The following is a 16,300-nucleotide window of genomic DNA, read 5'->3' on the forward strand; positions in this document are numbered from 1 at the left end:
CTCAGTGTGAATTTTGCTTCGACGATACTATGCCGTGTATTCAATAAACAGTCAGAATTTCGGAACCAAAATGATCCTGGTGATTATTTGGATTCCTGAGCTGGATGTTGACACACTGAAGATCCAACCAGACACGCAGTGCCCGTGGAAAAGAAGCAAAGAGCAATCCCCGGGATACAAAAGCAGCCAAGGTGTGCTTCTGCAGCATGTGGTCAAAAAAGTCAAGATGGCAGCCAGAAAGGTGCCATTGAAGGGAGCCAGGACGGGGCCATCAAAACTCTGCATGCAATTTCATAATTCTGTATTTTGTGTATTGATGGTACAGAAGTAAAACAAAAAACAGAGTGAATGTCAACGCTGCAGATATTGTATATTCTTGCTTTTGACAATATGCAGAACTGTCTGGTATTTATGGGGTTAATACAGAGCAGAAGGGGGGTGGGGGTAAAGCCCGGGAAAGAAAGAGGAAGAAAACCTATGACCTTCACACTAATTGGATAATGTGATATATGATGGCTAATTTAGGGAGGGAACTGCTCGGAGGAAGAGAACTTAGATCCTAGCATCCCTCCATTATGCCCGTGCCGACATTTTGTAACAATCACTGACTTTTAGGAAAATAAATGCCTGGAAGTACTTTGAAGTGTTTCATTAGCCGGAACCATAACAACATGCTAGGATCTAAGTTCTCTTCCTCTGAAAGGAAAAGAAACAGCTGACCTCCAAGGTCCCTTCCAACTTTATTATGGATCATCGCACAGTCAGCCAGATGTTCAGACTGGATTTGGCATTTTGTCTACCTATCGAGTCCTTCCCAAGGACCTGGGATAGGCAGATGTGGATGTTTGATGGTATTACAGATATCGTCGCAGGATGGAAGCAGTTCCTAGTAAGGCCGCCTTTTGCAATTGACTAATAGCGAATTTGTCAATGCCAATGGTGTTCAAGTGGTGCTCCAGTTGTTTTGGGATTGCACCCAAGGCGCCTATGACTATTGGTACTACCCTTGCTTGCTTTTGCCACAGTCTTTCTATTTCTATTTGTAGGTCTTTGTATTTTGTTATCTTCTCCAGTTCTTTCTTGTCTATTCTGCTGTCTCCAGGCACTATCCAGACTTTTTTGTCTTTCTTATCGACAATTGTTAAGTCTGGGGTGTTATGTTGCAGGTGCTTGTCTGTTTGAATTCTGAAGTCCCAGAGCAGTTTAATTTTATCATTTTCTATGACTTTCTCTATTTTATGATCCCACCAGTTTTTGCTTACAGGCAAATGATATTTTTTGCAGATCTTCCAATGCACCATTGTTGCTACTTTGTCATGCCGCTGCTTGTAATCAGTCTGTGCAATCTTCTTGCAACAGCTTACCAAGTGGTCCACTGTTTCTTCAGCTTCTTTGCATAGGCGGCACTTACTGTCTGTTGCTGTCTTCTCAATTTTGACTTTATATGCATTTGTCCTTAAGGCATGGTCTTGTGCAGCCAGAATTAGTCCCTCGGTCTCTTTCTTCAATTTTCCTGCTCTTAGCCATTGCCAAGTTTTATTATTATCTGCTTTCCCAGCTATTTTTTTCGCGTATTGGCCATGTAGTGCTTTGTTTTCCCATGCCTCTATTATTATTACTATTATGGATTATCGCACAGTCAGCCAGATGTTCAGACTGGATTTGGCATTTTGTCTACCTATCGAGTCCTTACCCAGGACCTGGGATAGGCAGATGTGGATGTTTGTTATTATTATTATTATTATTATTATTATTATTATTATTTTGGTTCAGTTCCCATGACTTCACCTTTTGGAGACTTTTGGCCTGGATCAGGGAGTCTTCATTGCGATACGAGTGAGGAACCAATAATAAGATTTTCCTCCCAAATGTAATCTTACTTGCAAGATCCTTTCCAGCTCTGAAGGAATTGGATTCTCCACCATTAATTGCTGGAGCATTTCACTGAAGGCTTGGTAGGTCCCAATGAAGAGATTCTAGGAGATACAAATAGCAAGTTTCAGGACAGAGGCAATAAAGACTTTGGAAGCTATGAGCAGTCCAGAGAGAGAGAGAGACCACTGAATTCCTTATCAAATGTCCACCCACTGGTCAGCCCTGAAGGTTTTTGGCCAATGGTGTCTTCTGCAAACAATTCAAGAAGCCTGGGGGGGGGGCAACATCATCTCCAGATGTTGTAGGGCAGTGTTCCTCAATGTTAACAACTTTAAATCCCTTAAATAGGAGCCAGCCGTGTGCTGCAGCTGCCAAAAAAGCCAACACAGTGCTGGGTTTCATTAACAGAGGGAGAGAATCAAGATCAGGTGAAGGGTTAATACCACTTTACAAAGCCTTGGTAAGACCACACTTGGAATCCTGCATCCAGTTTTGGTCACCACGATGAAAAAAAGAGGTTGAGACTCTGGAAAGAATGCAGAGAAGAGCAACAAGAATGATCAGGGGACTGGAGGCTAAAACATACAAGGAACAGTTACTGGAATTGGGTCTGTCTAGTTTAATGAAGAGAAGGACGAGGGGGGAAATGATAGCAGTCTTCCAGTATCTCAGGGGCTGCCCCAAAGAAGAGGGAGTCAAGCCACTCTTCAAAGCACCTGAAGGCAGGATAAGAAGCAACGGATGGAAACTAACCAAGGAGAGAAGCAACCTAGAACTAAGGAGAAACTTCCTGACAGTTAGAACAATTAACCAGTGGAACTACCTGCCTCCAGAAGCGGTGAATGCTCCAAGACTGGAAGTTTTTAAGAAGAGACACCATTTGTCTGAAATGGTATAGGGTTTCCTGCCTGAGCGGGGGGGGGGGGTTTGGACTAGATGACCTCCAAGGTCCCATCCAACTTTATTATTATTATGGACTTCAACTCCCAGAATCCCCAGCGTAGACTTTGTACGTAGAATCATAGGGTTGAAAGGACCTTAGAGGTCTTCTACATCAACCCTAGCCAATGAAAAATAAATGAATAAATGAAATGTCCCCAACGTCTCAACCCAAGTCTACCCACAAGTCTGATGAGATCTTTCCACCCCGTGTGGACTTCTCTCCCTTCCCCAAGACCAAATTTCCATCCCTCGTTTAATGAAGGACATTGGCCGGTGAGATTTGAACCACTGACCTGCTGAACACAGTCAGCTAAAGTGGCCTACAGTACTGCACTCTGACTGCTGCGCCACCTCGGCTCATATGACTCCTGGACTTCAACTCCCAGAATTCCTGAGCCAGCATGGGGGAACTATGGCCCCCTCATGACTCGTGGACTTCAACTCCCAGAATTCCTAAGCCAGTATGGGGGAACTATGGCCATCTCATGACTCCTGGACTTCAACTCCCAGAATTCCTCAGCCAGCATGGGGGAACTGTGGCCCCTTCATGACTCGTGGACTTCAACTCCCAGAATTCCTGAGCCAGCATGGGGGAACTATGGTCATTTATTTATTTATTTATTTATTTATGAGACTTATAGACCGCTTTAAGTGCAAGCACTCTCTAAGCGGTGTACACCAGTAAGCAATGTATATATATATTTTTACATTGCCCCCAACAATCTGGGTCCTCATTTTACCTACCCCGGAAGGATGGAAGGCTGAGTCAACCTTGAGCCGGTGAGATTTGAACCACTGACCTGCTGAACACAGTCAGCTAAAGTGGCCTGCAGTACTGCACTCTAACTGCTGCACCACCTCGGCTCATGACTCGTGGACTTCAACTCCCAGAATTCCTGAGCCAGCATGGGGGAACTATGGTCATTTATTTATTTATTTATTTATTTATGAGACTTATATACCGCTTTCAGTGCAAGCACTCTCTAAGCGGTGTACACCAGTAAGCAATGTGTATATATATATATATATATATATATATATATATATATATATATATTTACATTGCCCCCAACAATCTGGGTCCTCATTTTACCTACCCCAGAAGGATGGAAGGCTGAGTTAACTTTGAGCCGGTGAGATTTGAACCACTGACCTGCTGAACACAGTCAGCTAAAGTGGCCTGCAGTACTGCACTCTGACTGCTGCGCCACCTCGGCTCAGATGGTGTCAAAGATCTCCTAGGCCAGGGGTAGGCAACCTTGGCTCTTTTATGACTTGTGGACTTCAACTCCCAGAATTCCTCAGCCAGCATGGGGGAAATACGGCCCCTTCATGACTTGTGGACTTCAACTCCCAGAATTCCTGAGCCAGCATGGGGAAACTATGTCCCTTTCATGACTGGTGGACTTCAACTCCAAGAATTCCTGAGCCAGCATGGGGGAACTATGGTCATTTATTTATTTATTTATTTATTTATGAGACTTATATACCGCTTTCAGTGCAAGCACTCTCTAAGCGGTGTACACCAGTAAGCAATGTGTATATATATATATATATATATATATATATATATATATATATATATATATATATAACATTGCCCCCAACAATCTGGGTCCTCATTTTACCTACCCCGGAAGGATGGAAGGCTGAGTTAACCTTGAGCCGGTGACCTGCAGTACTGCACTCTGACTGCTGCGCCACCTCGGCTCAGATGGTGTCAAAGATCTCCTAGGCCAGGGGTAGGCAACCTTGGCTCTTTTATGACTTGTGGACTTCAACTCCCAGAATTCCTGAGTCAGAGTGGCTGGTTCAGGAATTCTGGGTATTGAAGTCCACAAGTCGTAAAAGAGCCAAGGTTGCCTACTCCTGTCCTAGGAGAAAACGGTCCGCTAGTGGAGGGGTCTTCAAACTTGGCCCTTTTGTGACTGGTGGACTTCAACCCCCAGAATTCCTCAGCCAGCGCGAAGACCCCTGTGCTAGTGTGTGTCTACTTCAGCTATTTTTAGCTTTTTTAAGACAGGTAGACTTCAACCCCCAGAAGTCCCCAGCCATCATAGCTTGATGGTTTGGGTCACGCTCTTGATCTTAACAACTAACTCAAAGTATCAACCCAGGTAATCAAAAAATGTTAAGTTGTCTGTGTTGGATGGGACCTTAGAGGTCCTCTAACCCAACCTCTGTGCAAAGCATCTTTGACCAGTGATTATCCAGTCCCCAACTGAGAACCTCCAGCCAAGACACCTCCCCTGCATTTTATGTGGGCTGTTTGATTGCTCAACAACTCCCACCCAAAATTCCTGCTGAGATTTGGCTTGTATCTCCATTATTTTATTTTCAACCCATCAAACATTTCCTGTTCTTGGTTTCAACAGCACACACCCAAGCTTGCCCTTTAAGGATATTGGAAGACCAGTCTTATCTCAAATCTCCATCTTCTTGTGTGTAAGCTAGACGTGTCTTTTTTTTTATTGAAAAGTTTTATAAAACTTACAGTATACACCCCAAAACCCACCCACCCTAGCCCCCCCTCTCCCTCCCCCACTTCCCAGAGCTGAGTACAGGGTTAAAAAATATAATAATCAAACTCTAACTAACATTAACCAACTGTATAAATAACCAAGTCCATAATGCGCTTTAACTCCCCTTTAACATAAGTATAAACAAATTAAAAATAAATATAATAGTATAAACAAGTCGATATTATTAAACAATACAATATCCAAATAGTTAAACAATACTAATACTAAAAATAATAATAAAACTAATAAAAATTCAACTATAATAAACTATTAATAATAATAATACTCTAAAATTTACTCATAAACTAAATGGAACTTTTTAGTCCTATATTTATTCTGAATATAGTCTATCCATCTTCTCCAAACTGAAATATATCTCTCTAGTCCAGTGTTTCCCAAACTTGACAATTTTAAGGCATGTGGACTTCAACTCCCAGAATTCCACAGCCAGCAACACTGGCTGTGGAATTCTGGGAGTTGAAGTCCACATGCCTTAAAATTGTTAAGTTTGGGAAACACTGCTCTAGTCTAGTGAATGATCCTTCAAGTAAGCAGAAATTTTTGCCATTTCTGCTAAATTTGACACTTTAAGCCTCCATTCATCTATAGTACGCAAGCAATCCTTCTTCCAGTATTGCCCTACCAATAACCTTGCAGCTGTTATCAAGTTCAACATCAAATTAATTTCTTTAGCATCACAATCTACAATAACACCCAATAAAAATAATTGTGGGGTAAACTTTATCTTTCTCCCAAAAATCTAGACAATGTCTTGTTCCTGGTCTTGTAACTCTCCTCATTGGGCCTAGTTTCCAGATCCTTCAAAATCCAGATAGCTTTCCTCAAAACAAAATGTAGTGCAGTGTTTCTCAACCTTCTCCACTTGAAGCTGTGTGGACTTCAACGCTGGCTGGGGAATTCTGGGAGTTGAAGTCCACACGTCTTAAAGAGGCCGTGTTTGAGAAACATTGGAGTAGATTGGGGTGGGTGACTATGGCCCCTTAATCTCCTATAAACTTCAACTCCCATAATTCCTGAGCCAGCATGGCTCAGGAATTCTGGGAGTTGAAGTCCACAGGTGACTTCTGGGAGTTGAAGTCCACAGGGGACAAAATCACCCAACCCTGGATTAGATGGATTATCTTGGTGGATCTTTGTGGTCCCTCCCAACTCTACACTTCTCTGATTCTGTGAACACCATGGAGCTGCTAACTCTCGTGTCCTGGACTGGTTGTTTTGTTAATCTGTGGCTGAGGAAGGATTGGCTTTTTAGTTCATTGTGCTAGAGGTGAACATTGAACAGAGTAGCCATCAACACATACATTTGCACCGAAGCCGCTGCTAGAAGCAAAGCAGAGAGAGAAGAAGACATCCATGCATGATAGTAAGCAAGTGATCAAATCCTGGATCTGAAAAGGAAAACCCAGGGCACCTTTGTGTACTGAACAGTAGAAGACTCCACTCCTTCTTCCTCCTGTCCTGCCTTCACAGGTGACAACGAGAAGACACTCTTGAAGAAAGTCCGGAGGAGAAGACCTTTCTTGTAGGACCCCATGGTTTTCATGATGTGCTTCTTGCTGAAGGAAATGAAAAGAAATCGTAATTGTTTTGGGACGCCGTAGGACAATCTGATGGGGACAATGGAAAACACACACCAGAGTTCATCACGTTGACCGTGTTGGCCAAGTTAGAAGAAGTTGGAATGAAAAATGGCCTCTTTTGGCTACTCCTGCTGAAGGACGAAGATTCTCAAAACCCCACAAAAGCTCCAGTGTGAGTTTTTTAGGCTCTGAAGTGGTCTCTTCAGAATCTGGATCTAGGAATGGAGACGGTGTAATTTGGATAGTGTAGTGCAGGGGTCGGCAACCTTGGCTCTTTTATGACTCATGAACTTCAACTCCCAGAATTCCTGAACCAGCATTGGGGAATCATGGCCCTTCATGACTTGTGGACTTTAACTTCCAGAATTCTTGAGCCAGCATGGGGGAAACTTTGGCCCCTTCATGACTCGTGGACTTCAACTCCCAGAATTCCTGAGCCAACATGGGGGAACTATGGCCCTCTTCATGAATTCCTCCAGCATGGGGAATCTGGCCCTTCATGACTTGTGGACTTTAACTTCCAGAATTCTTGAGCCAGCATGGGGGAAACTTTGGCCCCTTCATGACTCGTGGACTTCAACTCCCAGAATTCCTGAGCCAACATGGGGGAACTATGGCCCCTTCATGACTCGTGGACTTCAACTCCCAGAATTCCTGAGCCAACATGGGGGAACTATGGCCCCTTCATGACTCGTGGACTTCAACTCCCAGAATTCCTCAGCCAGCATGGCTCAGCTTGGAAACCTCTCCCTTCCCCTCAGCACGGCTGGCTCAGGAATTCTGGGACTTGAAGTCCACGAGTCATAAAAGAGCCAAGGTTGCCTACCCCTGGTTTAGGTGCTCTTCAAACTTGGCAACTTTTAAGATGGTGGACTTCTGATGTCCAGAACTTCCCAGCCAGCATGACATGGTATGAACAGAAGACACCAATCATGGTCCAGTGGCAATCAGTACCTTATACATCCATGGACTATCTCCATGTCCCCATTCTGGGAAGGAGACGGTGACTGAGTTTGCCCATCTTTCTAAGCCATGGTTTGAGGGAAAGAATCACAAGGGCTGGGATCCTTTGAAGGGATAATTTGCAAAGGTGACGGTTGGGTTCCTATGACAGTTAGCTAAAACCAGATTAAGTCTGTGAGGATCTTACACAGGACTCTCCAAACGTGGCAACTTTAAGACTTGTGGACTTCAACTCCCAGAATTCCTCAGCCGCCGTAGTGTCCGTGCTGGCTGAGGAATTCTGGGAGTTGAAGTCCACAAGTCTTAAAGTTGGAAAGCCCTGTTCCAAACTGGAAGAAAGTGGCTGAACTAACCAGGACTGTGGTCCTCTGTAACAAGGTTGATATTCTCTTTCTGGCTTCTAAGCCAAAGAAATAAACCCGGAGCAGAAATTAAAATATTTTGTTAACTGTTTAACAGCATCTTTCCAGTTTTTCCCATGACGCAGTTGTTGCTTAGGGAATTTCTTAATGATAACCAGGAGAACAAACACGGTTGTCCTTGTCTGAACCCACATCCTGTTTCCAGAAAGGATTCCTAAATTATTCCCAAAGCCATTTATGACTCAGAGGCTCTCTAACAAAGAGAAGGACGAGGGGGGGGCATGATAGCAGCATTCCAATATCTCAGGGGCTACCCCAAAGAAGAGGGAGTCAAGCTATTCTCCAAAGCCCCTGAGGGCAGGACAAGAAGCAACGGGTGGAAACTAATCAAGGAGAGAAGCAACCTAGAACTTAGGAGAAACTTCCCGACAGTGAGAACAATTAGCCAGTGGAACAACCTGCCTCCAGGAGCTGTGGGTGCTCCAACACTGGAGATATTTAAGAAGAGATTGGACAGTCAATTGTCTGAAATGGTATATGGTTTCCTGCCTGAGCAGGGGGTTTGACTAGATGACCTCCAAGGTCCCTTCACACTTTATTATTATTATTATTGATCATCGCACAGTCAGCCAGATGTTCAGACAGGATTTGGCATTTTTGTCTACCTATCGAGTCCTTACCCAGGACCTGGGATAGGCAGACGTGGATGTTTGATGGTATTACAGAAATTGTCGCAGGATGGAAGCAGTTCCTAGTAAGGCTGCCTTTTGCAATTGACTAATGGTGAATTTGTCAATGCCAATGCTGTTCCAACTTTTTATTATTATTATTATTATTATTATTATTATTATTATTATCATCATCATCATCATCATCATCATCATCATCATTATTCCTTTAGCAGGACAAGATAAATGTGACGGATTTATCAGAGACAGTCCTGGGGTTACGTCGCATTTGAGGGGGGCGCTCGGCAACTGGGGCAGATCATCAGTCTGTAATCTGCCACGATTTATTTATTTATTTGAATTTATTAGCCAATTAAGTGTTAGTCGAAGCTACCTGCAGCCAGAAATCTTGGCTGAGGACAAAGCAAGGAATTTTGTATGATTGCACTGTTTTGAAACAGGACCCAAGGGTTACAGCAACTGGGAGGCACCATCCTTAACACCCTTTGCGTTGACTTTGGAGGAATTGTTTATTTTAATTTATATCCCACCTTTATTCTTTTTAGAAATACCTCAAAGGGGCAAACTGACCTAATACTCCTTCCTCCTCCTAATTTCCCCAAAACATCAACCCTGTGAGGTGGGCTGGGTTGAGAGAAAGAGACTTGCCCAAAGTCAACCAGCTGGCTTTCATGGCTAGACTAGAACTCGCCATATCCTGGTGATTGGTCCTGAGTCACCCAGCTGTCTTTCATGCCTAAGGCAAAACTAGAACTCACCATCTCCTGGTGATTGGCCCAAAGTCACCCAGCTGTCTTTCATGCCTAAGGCAAAACTAGAACTCACCATCTCCTGGTGATTGGCCCAAAGTCACCCAGCTGTCTTTCATGCCTAAGGCAAAACTAGAACTCACCATCTCCGAGTGATTGGCCCAAAGTCACCCAGCTGTCTTTCATGCCTAAGGCAAACTAGAACTCACCATCTCCTGGTGATTGGCCCAAAGTCACCCAGCTGTCTTTCATGACTAAGGCAAACTAGAACTCATCGTCTCCTGGTGATTGGCCCAAAGTCACCCAGCTGTCTTTCATGACTAAGGCAAACTAGAACTCACCATCTCCTAGTGATTGGCCCAAAGTCACCCAACTGGCTTTCATGCCTAAGGCAAACTAGAACTCACCGTCTCCTGGCAATGGGCCCAAAGTCACCCCACTGGTTGTCATGCCTAAGGTGGGACTAGAACTCACCTAGTTTCTAGGGCAGCACCTTAACCACTAGACCAAACTGCCTCCCCACAGTAAATCAATGGAGACAGAACATCTGTCATGGCAACTGTTTTCAACCTTTGGCCATCTACTTTCCTGGACACCCAAGTAGACTTTTTTTTTTTTTTACGAAGGTGAGCGAGAAGTTTAGAGGCAGATGGCTTGACCACTCTGGACCACCAACATGAAGTCATGTACGAGATCGAGGGAGAAGCAAACGTACCTGAAGTCAGTCACGGTGTTCATTGCTTGGAGGCAGATTATGTTGGGCTCTGGAAGTTCTTCTTTCACCATCTCCTGTCAACGAGAAAGACGCGTCGCCTGTCAGACGACCTCAGCTCTGCTAAGGAGAACTTCGAAAGGTTGAAGACCCCACCTCCTTTGGGTTCTGCTAGTTAGGATTCTGCTGAGGGTACAAGGTTGAGCAGATAACTTTGGGTTCTGCTAGTTTGGGTTAGTTAGGGCAGGGGTCCTCAACCTTGGCAACTTTAAGACCTGTGGACTTCAACTCCCAGAATTCCTCAGCCTGCCACCTCTGACCAATGGAAGGAGTTCCCTCTTTCACGAATCTCCCACCCACCTCAATATAGAATAGTATAGAATAGAATAGAATAGAATAGAATAGAATAGAATAGAATAGAGAATAGAATAGAATAGCAAATATAGAAGAGTAGAGAAGAGAGAAGAGAGTAGAATAGAATAGAATAGAATAGAATAGAATAGAATAGAGAATAGAATAGAATAGCAAATATAGAATAGAATAGAGTAGAAGAGAATAGAATAGAATAGCAAATAGAAAATAGAAGAGTGGAGAAGAGAGAAGAAAGTAGAATAGAATAGAATAGAGAATAGAATAGAGAATAGAATAGAATAGAGAATAGAATAGAATAGCAAATATAGAATAGAATAGAAGAGAAGAGAAGAGAAGAGAATAGCAAATATAGAATAGAATAGAATAGAAGAGAAGAGAATAGAATAGCAAATAGAGAATAGAATAGAGAAGAGAGAAGAGAGTAGAATAGAATAGAGAATAGAATAGAATAGAATAGAAATACAGAGTAGAATAGAATAGAATAGCAAATAGAGAAGAGAAGAGAGAAGAGAAGAAAGTAGAATAGAATAGAATAGAGAATAGAATAGAAATACAGAATAGAATAGAAGAGAGTAGAATAGAATAGAATAGAATAGAATAGAATAGAATAGAATAGAATAGCAAATAGAGAATAGAATAGAAGAGAGAATAGAAGAGAAGAGAAGAGAAAAGAAGAGAGAAGAGAAGAGAGAAGAGATTAGAATAGAATAGAATAGAATAGAATAGAATAGAATAGAATAGAATAGAAGAGAAGAGAAGAGAATAGAACAGTGATGGCGGACCTTTTAGAGACTGAGTGCCCAAACTGCAACTCAAAACCCATTTGTGCATCGTTGAGTGCCGGGTGGGCGGGTATGGCTGGGTATGGCCCATTGGGTGGGCGTGGCTGCAGTGGTAATTGCAGACTGGGTGGGACTAAAAAGTTCAATCCATCAATTCCAACTTTGCAAGGTCTTTTTTTTCCCCGTGAGAAGTTGAAATTGACTGATTGATTGAGCCTTTTTTTTTTTTTTGCACACGGTGGCAGAGGCCTAAAGCGAAAAGGTTTTATAAAACCCAGCTGAAGGTCCAGGACTGGGGCGACAGCACGCGTGCCCACAGAGAGGGCTCTGAGTGCTGCCTCTGGCACCCGTGCCATAGGTTCGCCACCACTGGAACAGAATAACAGTTGGAAGGGACCTTGGAGGTCTTCTAGTCCAACCCCCTGTGGGATCTAAACTCTTCCTCTTTGCTGTGTGTGTGTTGCTCTTCCTGCGCTCCCATGGGGGCCATCTTGACTCTTTTTTTTTATTGAAAATTTTTAAAGTTTTACAAAAACAAAACAACCCTTCCCCAAACCTCCCCAACCCTCCCATTCCCTCCCCCGACCTTCCCAGAGCTGAATATAGGCTTAATTGAAATTTCTTCAAAAAATCTTAAAAAAGATGTAAACCATAAATAAATCTAAATACATTAATTAAACAAATTATAAGATAATTAACAATAATATATATATAAAAAAACATAAGTACAAAAAAATGCATAAAGAAAAAAAGAATAAAGGAGAGGAAAAAAGAAAAAGATAAAAAAGATAAAATAAAAATAAAGAATAAAATCTATGAAATATTTTAAATTTTAAATATAAGTTATTGAAAAACTAAATAATATTTTTTATATCCAACTTATATTGTATGAAATCTATCCATTTTTTCCATACCACAAAATACTTCTCTTGCGATTGATCCTTCAAGAAAGCCGAAATCTTTGCCATTTCCGCCAAATAAGAAACTTTAAAGAACCACTCTTGCAAAGTAGGCAAAGATTCCTTCTTCCAACATTGCCCTACTAACAACCTTGCGGCTGTAATTAAATTTAACATCAATATAGTCTCTTTAGGATCACAATCAGTAACAATACCTAACAAAAACAATTGTGGGGTAAATTTTACCCTCCTTCTAAAAATTCTTTGAATATTCCACCATATCTTAATCCAAAAAGCTTTTATATTTTTACACGACCACCAGATATGATAGTAAGTAGCATCCAAACATCCACATCTCCAACATTTAGGCTGTAAGTCAGGATACATACGAGAGATTTTTTGTGGATCAAGATGCCATCTATAAAACATTTTGTAAAAATTCTCCCTTAAATTTTGGGCTTGTGTAAATTTGACATTCCTCACCCAAATAATTTCCCAAGTATCTAGTAGAACTGGTTCACCAAAATTTTGTGCCCATTTAATCATACATTCTTTGACTAATTCTACTTCTGAGTCCAATTCTACTAACACCCCATAAATTCTCTTGATATGAGTTCGTCTTTGATCTTTTATTTGTTTTAACAAATTCTCATCTTCTCTAAGCGAACCCACATTACGATCTATCTTCCACCTATCCACTATTTGTCTATACTGGAACCATGAGTAAATAATATTTTCTTGTGCTAGATCTTCCAAAGATTTTAACTGCCAATTTTTACCATCCCATCTAAGTAATTGTGCGTAAGAAGCACTATCCATCTTAACTCCTCTCCTTATCCCTTCTATCGCATGCCATAGTATGGCCCATAATGGAATTTTAAAATCACTTCTATGATATTTCCTCCAAACCCAAAGTAAAGAAATCCTTATAATATGAGATTTAAAGACCCTATCGACCTTTTTGTTAAAAATTAAATAGGCATGCCATCCAAAAAGTAGATCCCAACCCTCCAAGAGGAGTATTTCTACATTTGTTAAATTGACCCAATCACTTATTAATGTTAAGACCACAGCGTCATAATACAATTTCAAATTCGGTACCTTGAGTCCACCTCTCTCACGAATATCTTGTATAATTTTTAAGTTTTACTCTTGGTTTTTTCCCTGCCCAGATAAATTTATTAATACCTTTCTGCCATTCATCTAAATTAACCTCATTCTTTAAAATAGGTATCATTTGAAATAAAAAAAGAAACTTTGGCAAAACATTCATTTTAATCGCCGCAATTCTTCCCAAAAGAGATAATTGCAACTTCTTCCAATCTTTCAAATCTCTTTGTATATTGACCCACAGCCTTTCATAATTATTTTTATACAATTTTACATTAGAAACAGATAAAATAACCCCCAAGTATTTTACCTTATTAACAACCTCAAAATCTGTCAGGTTAACCAAAGTCTGCTTGTCTAAATTAGTCATGTTTTTGGGCAATGTTTTAGTCTTATTATTATTAATTTTTAAACCCGAAACCCGTCCATATTGATGTATCAATTGTAGTAGCTCTACTACAGAATAAGTAGATTGGGATAAGGTAACCACCAAATCATCTGCGAAGGCCCTTAATTTATATTCTTTTTTATTAACTTCTATTCCTTTTATTATCTTGACTTTTTTGACCACGCCTTGCGGACAGCCCCGGAAGAAGGGCGTAAAGACCCAAGACGTACAGTTATGGCTCCCACGACATCCGAAGTGAAATTGTCTAGAAAGAACTCCGTCATGTTCTTCCAGTTAATCGTCTTGCTGAGAACGGATAAGAATTTAAAGAAACTTTTCTTCATCACGTCATCCTGGAAGGGGTTTGGGAGTAGAGGGGGGGGGGAGAGAGGGGGAAAAAGAAAGAGAAAAAAGAGCGAGTTAAAAGAAGAAAATTACTTTTTTTTTTTTTTGGCTTAGGCGAGCGGTAGATATCTTTCTGTCCATTGAGCATTCTTTGAGGGGGGGAAAACTCATAATAGAAAACGCAGGCCCAAGAAGAATTATAATAATAGTGGTGGGGATGACAACGACGGCAACGATGATGGTAACAGAACGGAGCAGAATAACAGAGTTGGGAGGGACCTTGGAGGTCATCTAGTCCACCCCCCTGCTCAAGCAAGAAAACCCTCTAGCATTCCAGACAAATGGCTGTCCAATCTCTTCTGGAAAACCTCCAGTGATGGAGCATTCACCGTTTCTGGAGGCAAGTCATTCAGAATAACAGAATAACTGACTTGGAAGGGATCTTGGAGGTCATCTAGTCCAACCCCTTGCTATAGCGGAAGACCTTATACCATTCTGGACAAATGGCTGCCCAGTCTCTTCTGGAAAACTTGCAGTGATGGAGCACCCACAGGTGGAGAAACACTGCTTAGAACATAGAATCTTCCTTCCTTCCTTCCTTCCTTCCTTCCTTCCTTCCTTCCTTCCTTCCTTCCTTCCTTCCTTCCTTCCTTCCTTCCTTCCTCTTCCTTCCTTCCTTCCTTCCTTCCTTCCCTTCCTCCCTCCCTCTCTCCCTCCCTCCTTCCTTCCTCCCTCCCTCCCTCCTCCTCCTCCTCCTCCTTTCCACAACCGCCCTCCTTCTAGCACTGATGAAGTTACCAAGTTGGGTCATGAAACGTCTGCAAGAAAATCACCCAGCTCAGAGGGCATCCAGGACCCCACAGTCCGGCCTTCCTTCCTTCCTTCCTTCCTTCCTTCCTTCCTTCCTTCCTTCCTTCCTTCCTTCCTTCCTTCCTTCTCTTTCCTTGCTCATCTATCCCTCTTTCCTTCTCCTTATAACACAGAATAACAGAGTTGGAAGGGACCTTGGAGGTCATCTAGTCCAACCCCCTGCTCAGCCAGGGAACCCTATCCCATTCTGAACGAATGGCTGTCCAGTCTCTTCTTAAAAACCTCCAGTGTTGGAGCATTCACCGCTTCTGGAGGCAACTTCCGTTCCACTGGATAATTGTTCTAACTGTCAGGAAGTTTCTCCTGAGTTCTAGATTGCTTCTCTCCTTGATTAGTCTACATCTATTGGTGGAAACATCATTATCACCGCCATCATCATGGCCATGATGATATAATAAGGATGAAAAGACCCATTAGGTGTTCCTTCCTTGTTTCTGCTTAAATCTTCTAGGGACTTTTGGGAACACCAAAAGAAGAGCAACAGAAATGATTAGGAGGCTGGAGGCCCAAACGGTTGCAGGAACTGGATATGAGAAGAAAGACCAGGGGGGGACATGATAGCAGTCTTCCAGTATTTCAGGGGCTGCCCCAAAGAAGAAGGAGTCAAGCTATTCTCCAAAGCAGCAGGACAAGAAGCAATGGATGGAAACTCATCAAGGAGAGAAACAAACGTAGAAATAAGGAGAAATTTCCTGACAGCGAGGACAATTAACCCGTGGAACTCCTTGCCTCCAGAGGTTGTGGGTGCTCCAACCCTGGAAGTTTTTAAGAAGACATTGCCATTTGTCTAAAATAGGTAAAGGGTTTCCTGTCTGAGCAGGGGGTTGGACTAGGCCAGGGGTAGGCAACCTTGGCTCTTTTATGACTTGTGGACTTCAACTCCCAGAATTCCTGAGCCAGCCATGCTGAGGGGAAAGGGAGAGGTTTCCAAGCTCAGCCAAGCTGACTCAGGAATTCTGGGAGTTGAAGTCCACGAGTCATGAAGGGGCTATAGTTCCCCCACGCTGGCTCAGGAATTCTGGGAGTTGAAGTCCACGAGTCATGAAGAGGCCATAGTTCCCCCATGCTGGTTGAGAAATTCTGGGAGTTGAAGTCCGCGAGTCATGAAGGGGCCATAGT

The sequence above is a fragment of the Crotalus tigris genome, unplaced genomic scaffold (genome assembly GCF_016545835.1).
Source record: "Crotalus tigris isolate CLP2741 ecotype Arizona unplaced genomic scaffold, ASM1654583v1 scf7180000018765.387419, whole genome shotgun sequence".
NCBI lineage: Eukaryota > Metazoa > Chordata > Lepidosauria > Squamata > Viperidae > Crotalus > Crotalus tigris.